A 10,939-nucleotide genomic window follows, 5' to 3' on the forward strand; every position below is an offset into this window, starting at 1 on the left:
TCTTGGCTAGGAACAGAAAGTGAAAGGGGGCAGAGAGGACAGCCCCGATGTGAAAGACTCCATGATAAGTTATTAACCTGTAATCAATTAAGTTCATACACATAACAAAAGTAAAAAGGTTCTTTGTATTTGGGGAAACAGACTGAAATTAGAAACTAAATCTCAGTGACTCTGAGCATAATCTCTCATGAGTGAAACTAAAGAAATCCCCACTATCAAAGGCTCCATTGCACACAGATAGGAAGTCATTGACGTTACTGTAGCCATCAGCTAGAACTCAGCACAGCTGGCAGAGCCATTGTTGCACTGCCACCTGTTCATCTAAACCACCCCTTGGTGTCCACCATTTTCCTTATTCTTAGGTTCTTCTGTGCACATACATTTATTTCCTATTGAAAAGTAAAATAGTACATCAAAACTTCCATTTTTTTCTATTCAAATTTTGAAAACCAGGGAATCTAATTATCTGTCCTGACATCTTTGCTCTGGCTAAACTACCCAGTGTTTTCTTTACATTCCTTCCTCTCAAATTACTTAGCTTCAAATAATTCTTTCTAAAAAAGAATTATGTATTTAACTTTACTTATTATTATTACTAAATTAAAAAAAAATTCTACAGGGCATGTGCACTCACCAGAGAGAGACAGAGACAAAATGTGAGAAAGTAAGTCACCAGGTTCAGGACTCAAACCATGGTCAGCTATGTGGGAGTCCAGCACCTTAACCACCATGCTACCTGCTGGCCCCTTGCTTCATATACTTTATGCTAGGTTTCATCATAGACTTTAGACCTCTTAAGTACATGTACTTGAGACCCTTGAGTGCTTCTTTGGGTCAAATTCAAAAGTTGGAATCAAGCATTGTATATTGAAGTCATTTGACTACTTCAAACTATACATTTTTTTGAGAAGTTTTTGCTATAGGGCATATGCACTCACCAGAAAGAGAGACAGAGAGACAGAAAACAAGAAATCACCCTCCCCCCCAGGCTGCATGGCCACACCACAATCCCTTCTCCTCCATTCTCCTCGAGATCTTGAGCACGCACACACATATGCCCGGCATGAGTTTAAGTGGCCGGGTCTGGGACTTGAACCGTGGTTGACTACATGGGAGTCCAGTGACATAGCCATTATGCCAACTGCTGGTCTCTATACTTATTTCTTATAAATCACTGGTACCAAGGTAGAAAAGAAGGGATGCAAGGAGAGAAAGACATCACAGACTTCATAAATTTTCAAGATCATCAGTATAGAGCCTATCCTAGTGAAGAGTAGCTTTTTCAACCCACTGTACTATTACCAGCAGGAAAGAACCAAATAAGGCTTACAATTAAATTGACTCATTATTTCTGATGATAGCATTCTTAGGGGGATTCCATTCATGATACAGGCAATAACAACAATCTAGCAGCTTATTTTTTAAAAAAAAAAAAAAAAAAAAAGGCTTATTTAGTTTCATTTATTTAGGTAGGTAGTTTTACTTTGCCCAGAAAGAGACAGGTAAAAAAAAAGTGGAAAGCAAGCTGCCAAGTCCAGGACTCAAACCACAGTCAGCCATATGGGATCCAGCACCTTAACTACCATGCTACCTTCTGGTCTCATGTTTCTTGATTCATTCTGAATTCCCTCAAGCCTTATGTCCCTTAGTTTTCTTTCTTTAAAAAAAGAATTCTTTCATTTTAGCCCTCATTCTTGTTATTTTAAAATTTGCTATAGAACACATGCACCCACCAAAGAGAGATGCGTCCTAGACTAATTTCCTGCCCTAATTACTATGCTCTCGCCAAACTACCCAGTGTTTTCTTTACATTCCTCCCCACAACTTACTTTGCTTCAAATACTTTCTCTAAAATAATTATTTATTTAATTTTATTTATTATTGTTATTATTAACATTTTGCTATAGGGCACATGTAGTCACCAGAGAAATACAGAAAAAGAAAGTGAGAACCCAAGCCCCGAGATCTGGACTCAAACCACAGTCAGCCATGAGGGAGTCTAGCACCTTAACCACCATGCCACCTGCTGGCTCCAACTTAGTTTTTTTTTTGAGCCAAGAAAATCTGTTCATTTCATATGTTGTAGAGATGTACAGTGATTAAATGTAAAAAAAGAGAGAGAGAGAAAGAAGGAAAGAACAAACACACACACCAAAAAAACAAAAACAAAAAAGTAAGATATTGCAGTTTTACCATCCTTTCTTTCCTCATAGTTAACAATGTCCTTGCTTCTTCCTTCTGTAGAGGAAGCCCCCTCTGATCTCCTGAAAGATTCTTCTGTCCTGCTGCTGAAGTGGAAGGGAATTTGGTCTCAGAACTGAAAGTCAAGTTATTAAGTCCATTTATTAACATTTCTGAGGAACTGGGAGGAGTGGCCATGAGTGGATGAGCCTCAGGGGCGAAATGCAGGGTTGGTTGCTGCTCCAACAAGAAGTGGTTCTACCCCAGGGAGATCTTGGGGAGACTAGAACTATGGAGCAGTGAAGATGCAACCTAGCTCAGTGCCCACCATTTCCCTCCTCCCTCTGAGGAACGGCTTACTGGGCAATGCTTCCTGCTGCCTCTAAGCTATTGCCACTGCTATGCCACTGATGCTTTCTAGTGACAGCCTCCACAGCACATCTGCCAAGCAGCTTGCTTCAGCAGTCAGCCGGGGTGGGAAACAGCTTTGCCGTTCCACTGAGCTATGCCGTATTAACAATACTATAAATACTGTATTATGACAATTGCTAGCCTTTACGACAGTGCAGGACAGTATGTATGTCGCTTTACATGCATCCTGAAATGTTTCTGTATAACGTGCGTAACCTTAGGAAGTCAGTGCCATAGTCCCCACGTTATAGATGAACAGACTTAGTTGTCCAGTGTCACTGGTGAGAAAGAATTGGAATCCAAGTTTGTCTGATGCCAAACCTGTGCTGTCTCACACATATGCTCAATGTCTGTCTAGGTATGGGCTCTCCGCCCCAGAAATGATTCCTGAGGCAGGAATTTTAAGTGTGAATAGTTTGTTTGGGAGGCAATTCCAGGAACAATGGAAGGCAAGGAGGAAGAGTATGTGATGGGAAGAAAGTCCCTAAGGGGTGTGTTACCCAGCCAGTTACCCCGGAACTCCCGTAGTGCTGGGAAAGTCTGGGAGACAGCAGAGAGCACATCTCAGAGTTATCCTAATCTGAGGGGCGAGGGAAATCTTCATCCACCAGTGGCTAAGGGTAGCTTCCTCAACAAATCCCATCGGTTATTGACTCCAGGCTGCTTCCAGGGGCACTAACCATCTGCATTGCTGGCTTGCTTGAGCTTGCTCCTTTTGCTTCAAGGGGTGGTGGTTCAGAAAGGAAGTCATAGGTGTTCATAATAAGCAGTAATAGCATCCACTGTGATGCCTCACAGAGGTTTGTTTTGTTTTAAGAAATTTTTGCTATAGAGCATGTGTGCTTAACAGAGACAGAAAGCGAGAAATCACCTCTCGGGGGGGATGGCCATGTCGGAGACAGAAAGCGAGAAATCACCTCTGGGGGGCGGGGGGGGATGGCCATGTCGCAACCCTTTCACCTCCATTCTCCTCTTAGGATTTTGGGCATCAGGCACACATACCCAGCCTGAGTTTAAGCCACTGGGTCCAGGACTTGAATGTGGTTGACTGTATGGGAGTCCAGTGACATATTCATTCTATCATCTGCTGGTCTCACCTTACAGAGGTTTTAATAAAAGAGAATTTTAACATGTTAATCTCAATGATTGGGTCTGGCCTTCCTGGAGACTGTGGCAGAATAAGTGAAGGATATTGTGTGATATTAAAATTCACACACGGAGGCCAACAGGTGGAGGAATGGTGGTTAAGGCACTGGATTCCCACATGGCTGACCATGATTCAAGTCCTGGACCTAGTAGCATGTGTGCTTACATGCCCAAAATCCTGAGAGGAGAATGGTGAAGGGAGTGCAGCATGGCCATTCACCTTGGGGATGATTTCTCACTTTCCCTCTCTGTCTCTCTTTAGCAAGCACACTTTCCCTATGGCAAAAAACTAAAAAATTAAAATATTTAAAAATTCACAACTGACCCATAAACCTGGCATGTGGTCCCCATTGTTTCTTCCTTATGATGAGAGTGCCCAAAGAGGTATTTTTAAAAAAATTTTACCAGATGATGTGTGTGCTTGCCAGAGAGAAAGAGAGACAGAGACAAACACAGAAAGTGAAAAACACCCCCCATGGAGAATGCTAATGCCACAATCCTGTCTTCATTTCTCCTTTCAGGATTCTAGGCACATATGCATATATGCCATGGGTCTTTTTCAAGCTGCCTGGTCCAGGATGTGAACCCTACAGTCAGCCATGTGGGATCCAACTGCCTTAATCACCAGGTCACAGGCTATCCCCAGAGGGACACTTAATCCTCATTGCCTGTAGACGCTTGTCAGACCTATTCTACTGGCCTTCTGATCATGACCAGTAATGTTGGAATCCTAGCATGACCCCAGTTAAGCTGTCAAGTGGAGAACCTTGTAACATAAGGTTTGTATTTCCACTTTGAAAAGAAAAACATTCAGGAAGCAATAAAATCAGGATTTTATAAAGAAAAGAAGTGGGCTCTTTCTTTCCTAAATTAAGCTGTTTTGATTAAAGTAAAAGCTGCAGATACATTTAAGACTTCAGTAGGAAATGCAAAGATCATGGCTAAATTCCAGTTTCTTTATGTTCCATACCCTGGCTCTCCCTGGTGCTATTCCGTCAGGGACCTAGCATCCTTAGTTAACCGACAACTTCCAGGATCACCAGCACCCTGTAACAGAAGAAGCTGGACACACCAGTGCAAAAGGCTAGTTTTGAATTAGGTTAAAAGAGAAAATTTAACCCGAAATCCTTAGAGGTCTCCTGAATGTTTCTGCTAACAATGTATATATGTTTCAGAAATGTGCACACTGGCCTATTTCCTGAGGAAAAAATTATGAAGCTTTTAACAAATCCTTAAAGTTGTGTGGTTCTAAAAGGTCAAGAACCATTGGGCTAGAAATAGCTCTAGAAAGCACCAAATGGCTTGGGGAAAGGAAAGACAACGAAGCAGTCTCTCCAGATCTTCCTGGCGGAACTGAGCTCCTGCTCCCAACGTGGAAGAGGCCAAGTCCATAACCTCTTACTTTTGGGAACTTCTGGCTGTAAATCTGTGTTCTTAGTTTACTTCTTCATGTACTTGCTATTTTAATTGTTTCCTATAAACTGAAAGATGGTCAAACATAAACAGATTTTCCTACTTCAGAAGTGAGTCCATTGGAAAAGTCATGAAAGTCAATTGTGCAATATGCTGACTTGGATGTGCTGACCAAGCAGAGTTGTGTATACTCACGATCTATTATAATAGAGAGACTAAACTTTCAGATCAGGCTCAAAGGACTAGTTCCAGATAATCCTGAGTCTCAGGCATTCAAACAGTCCTCAGCCTCAATGCACCAAAGCAGTCCAAACATTGGTTGATTCATTTATTTACTCAACAAATACTTTAAAAAGTCCCACTACTGGGCCAACTGGTGGTGTGGTGGTTAAGATCACCACATGGATCACACATGGCTGGCTGCATGTTTGAGTCCTAGACCCTGTGGTCTGAGAAATGCTCCAAGTTCATTTGTGTGTATGTTTAAAATCTCTAAAGGAGTGAGAATGGAGGAGAAGGGATTGCAATGAGACTGTCGCCCATGGGGGGTGCTTTCTCACTTTCCTTCCCTTTCTTTCTCCAGTGAGTGCCCATGCTCTCTGGCAAGTTAAAAAAAAAAAAAAATCCTAGTATGGGCCACTTATTATACTAGGCACTGGGGACACTGCTCTGAACAAGGTAAGATCTGGGCTTTCATGAAGATTTAATTTTACTTAGAAAGACAGATGTAACATGACTAACCACAAAAAGAGAGTTGTAAGAAATGGTGTGATTACATCATTGTATGGGAGAATACATTTAGTCCAAAGGGTGGGATAGAGGTGAAAGGAAAGGCTTTCTTTAGAAAGTAACGTGAGAAGGGGACAAGCAGTTAGTGTATGTCACTAGACTCTCATGTAGTTGACCGCGGTTCCAGTAACTGGACCCGGTGGCTTAAACTCACTACGGGCGCGTGTGCGTGCGTGCTCAAGATCCTGAGAGGAGAATGGAGGAGAAGGGATTGCAGCGTGGCCATTCCCCCTGGGGGGTGATTTCTCGCTTTCTGTCTCTCGCTCTCTGTCTTGCTGGTGAGCGCATGTGCCCTATAGCAAAAACCTCTCAAAGAAAAAAAAAAAAAAGAAAGAAAAGAAAGTAATGCTAGAGCAAATTTAGAAGCCTACGGCACCAGTTATCACAGATAACCCAGAAACGTGTATCTGCATCCCTTTGATCAGCTGCATACTCGAAATCCAGTAGCCAATTTGATATCTTCTCTTGGATAACCCAAAGGCATTCCATAATTTGACGTGTCCCAAAATGACTTCCTGGCTTGCATTTTTTCATAATAAGTTCATAAACTTCTCTCCCAAATGTGCACCTCTCCCACAGTCCTCCAGATAACAAAACCCAGAAAACAGGTCAATGTAAATAACCCCCGCGCCACTTCCTTACTTCCCAAATCTATCACCAGCCAGATTCATTTTTCCTCCTATGTTTGTCTCAAATCTGTCCTCTTTATTTTCCCAGAGCCTCCTACTTCCTTATCTCTCTACCCGCTCTCAGCTGCCGTCATATTTCATCTGGACTTCCTATCGGTCTGGTCCTGGCAGGAAACGAAAGACACTCAGCTGAGCTTTTGAAGATCACTAAAATAATGTGTATAGAGGTATGGACAGGGACACCAACAAGGGGTGTGAGAAGGGAAATGTGAACAGTAAGGCATTTGAAATTAATTAGGCCTTGAGAGGTCTGCAAACTCGGAATATGAGCTACCCTAACTAGGATCTTACAAGTTGTAGGGAATTTAGAAAAAGCTCTCACAGACCAGCTGGAGTCTTTTGACTTATAAACTGACTTACATAGTCTGGGCTATGGCATGAAAGAAATGGTTATAGAAGCCTACTTAAACTTGTAATTTAAAAAACGCTTCATCAATTTAAGTCCTTGAGAAGAGAATAAAAGGCTGAGGATTGAGTAAAGCCTGTCCTCAGACAAGTATATGAGGACTCATTTATGCCCCCTGCACACTTGAAGTAATTGCTCAAGGATACATCTGACAGAAAATTCACTGACCAGCTGGCATTCAAGTGAAAGTACCCTAAATGATCACAGATTATATATTGTTCATTGTCGCTCCACCTCTTGCCTAAATCTATGCTCCTAAAATGTATGATATGTGAAAAATAAAAAGTCGGAAACTAATGCTGTTCTTGTGAACCAATGTTGTGGGTCCTTGGGGGAAGAGAAACTTTTGTAACCTTCCTTTTTCAAGTTTTCCTGTAAAACCACAAGCTCCAGCATTTTGGAGAATTGATTACAATTTGATTGATTATAGTTTTACTTCAGGTTGACAGGTGTTAAAGCACCCAGGAACTAGCAAACCGTCATCACCCTTAAGATTGAAGGGAAAGGGGAGAAAATGTCTTATTTGAGCCTGGAGAGAACTGGAACCCCATCTGAGGAGCTCCAGCTGCAGAGGGCCACTGCAGCAGCCAGGTGGCGCTGACACAGGAAGATACAAACTCACCTCTTGCTCCCTTATCTTCTGCTGGTTACTTCTGCTGACTAAACACAATTAGAAACTTAAGGGCAAGTCTGAGTGATGTCATCGTGTCAATCCCTGGGGATGTAGGAAAATTATGATGTAGGAAGCTGGTGTGTGTGGGCCTAATACCGAATGTAGGAACAGCAGAGAACCTGATTTTTTTTGTCTCACGCTCACAAAGAATTTGAGACACGGACACAGAGAAGAATAGTAAAGTGAAGAGCTTATCAAGAGAGGAAAGGAAGATCAGAGCTCAGGCAGGGAGTGGGTTTTGGAAAATAGATTGTCAATAAACTGTTGAGGCAAGGGTTTTGTTTTATTTTTTATCTGGGTCGGAGGGGCTTTGTACAGGCTTCTTGGTCTTATTTAGGCTTGTTCAGTCTCTGAGAAGCTGACCTTACTGGAGAGGAAAGAAGCAGCTTGTAGAAAGACTGGCTATCAGGGACCAGCAATTAGCATAATGGCTATGTTGCTGAACTCCCATGTATTCGACTACGGTTCGAGTCCTGGACCCGGTGGCTTAAACTCAAAACGAGTGTGTATGCGCGTGTGTGCCCAAGATCCTGAGAGGAAAACGGAGAAGGGATTGTGGTGTGGCCATCCCCCCTGGAGGGTGATTTCTCACGTTCTGTCTCTCTGTCTCTATCTCTCTGGCAAGCGCCCATGCCCTGTAGCCAAAACCTCTTCAAAAACAAACAAACAAAAAGACTGGCTATCATATTGACAAGCTTAGTGTTGTTTTGTCGTCTGTGGGGATTGTGGTTATAGAATGGGGGAGCTAAGCGGTGTTGGGTAAGATCCTCATGTTTTAGGTCTAATTTTATTTATTTATTTATTTATTTTTGGAGAGGTTTTCGCTACAGGGTGCGTGCGCTCGCCAGACAGACAGAGAGACATAGAGACAGAAAGCGAGAAATCACCCCCCAGGGGGATGGTCATGCCGCAATCCCTTCTCCTCCATTCTCCTCTCGGGATCTTGGGCACGCACGCACACGCACACGCGCCCGGCATGAGTTTTAAGCCACCAGGTCCGGGACGTGAACCACGGTCGACTACGTGGGAATCCAGCGACATAGCCATTACGCTAACTGCTGGTTCCCTAGGTCTAATTTCAGAGACCTACCCTGAGACACAGAATGAAAAACCACAAACACTGAAAAAGTAGGAAAAGAGAAGATTTAATAGAAAAATAAAGATTTTTAATAGGAAGGAAATACACCCACATGCCTTTCAGGCACGAGCAGTTGTCAGAGAAAGACAACTGTATTAGCCATGAGGTTAGGTGTTAATTTTATTTTGAGGGCTGATAATGAATATTTAGCAAGGGAAGGTCTGTCCTAGTATCTGGCCTCTTTGGTTTTGTGGGCTTTTTCCTGCGTTTGTGCATTTCTCTCAGGTGAGAAATTTATCTAATCATGCATGTCCAGGGAGGTCTTTGAAGGAATGAACATCCCTGTATGGATGCATTGTCCAGTTAGTTTATTGTTGAGTGGGAATCAGGATGTTGACTTAGTGTCCCATCCCAGTGGTGAATTTTCCTGGGTGTATCTGGAGTGGTAGGAAGGAAGATAACCACCTTTCTGGTGTCAAGAGCCAGGTGAGAGGAAGGGGGTTTGAAGAGGGTCTGGTGGTATTTTCTGACAGGTTGTGATTGATCAAACAAGCTGTAAAGGAGCTCTGGTTTTAAGAAGCTCTCTGGGCAAGCAAGAAGTCAGAGCTAATACTTGATCTCTAGTGAGAGCAGTGAATGACTCTTCTCACAAGCTTGACCAGGGTAACTGCATTTTATAAGCTGGCTCTATCTTAATACATATGTTTAATAGTGACCCTTCTTTGAAGGGTCCCTGTCCTATTTACCTACTCATTGGGTCTAATTCCTGTCTCACTGGGAAAGGGAGAAGGATAGTGAATGAATGCAGGGAGAGAGGAGAGAACTTACCAACATCCATGCTTGCCTTTCCCCCAAATACCCTCTACACTACAAAGGTCTGGAGAGTATATATTTCAGGAACGCAACTACTCAGTTGTGCAGGTGTAGCACGAAAGCAGCCACGAATAATACATAAACACCTGAGTATGACAGCATTCCAACAATACTTTATTTATGATGAAATATTGTTTTTGATTCTTTTAAAAACTACTTTAAAACATGAAACTGAGGTAGGATTCATGGCCTAGTGGTTAAGGGAGCCAGATCACACATGGCTAACCATGGTTCAAGTCTTAGCTCTGGTTGCTTGAAAAACACGCTGGGTTTGTATGGATGGTATACAGAAAATCCCAACAGGATAGAAAGATGGAGGAGAAGGGATTGCAATGTGACCGTGCCTTATTGGGGCCTGCTTTCTCCCTCTCTCACTGTGTCTCTGTTTTCATCTGGTGGCCACATATGCCCTCTGGCAAAAAAAAATTGTAAAACTGTTTAAAGGCTGTACAAAAAACTTAGGGCCAGACAGGAGTTGTTCAGGGCTGCGGACTCCTGCTCTATTTTTTTGTTTGTTTGTTTGTTTGGAGAAGTTTTTGCTATAGGGCGCGTGCGCTCCCCAGACAGACAGAGAGAGACAGACAGAGAGAAAGCGAGAAATCACCCCCCAGGGGGGATGACCACGCCGCAGTCCCTTCTCCTCCATTCTCCTCTTGGGATCTTGGGCATGCACGCACACACGCCCTGCATGAGTTTTAAGCCACCGGGTTTGGGACGCGAACCGCGGTCGACTACGTGGGAGTCCAGCGACATAGCCATTACGCTAACTGCTGGTCCCGCGAACTCCTGCTCTATACAGCAGCCAGCGATCTTAGTGAAACACCAGTCAGTTCTTGGTGCCCCCAGTTGAACTTTACACATTCCCATTGACCTTAGGATAATCACCTAAATCCTCACTGTGTCCTCTAAGGTCTACAGAGTCTGACTCCTGCAGACATTTCCATCCCCACTCTCTGTCCTTTAACTACAAGAGCTCCTTTGGGTCCCTCCAACTTAACATCATGCTATCTCCACATGTTTAGAAGACTTCTGTTTCCATGCCATCTAGTTCATTTACAGATCTCAGCCCACTGTAGCATTGTAATAGCACACGACAAACAAAAGAAAAAAAGGGGGCATAAAAACTGCAAACAGGAGGAAAATGGACAATGGCACACAAGGCAGCCATTTTACAACTGCAGATTAATGAGGAACAACATCAATGAGCTGTCAAGACACAGGATACAGTAATACTGCACTGTACTGCTATAAGATATTTATATGTAAACACACAGATGGAA

The sequence above is a fragment of the Tupaia chinensis genome, unplaced genomic scaffold, assembly GCF_000334495.1.
Source record: "Tupaia chinensis unplaced genomic scaffold, TupChi_1.0 Scaffold000415_1, whole genome shotgun sequence".
Classification (NCBI taxonomy): Eukaryota; Metazoa; Chordata; class Mammalia; order Scandentia; family Tupaiidae; genus Tupaia; species Tupaia belangeri.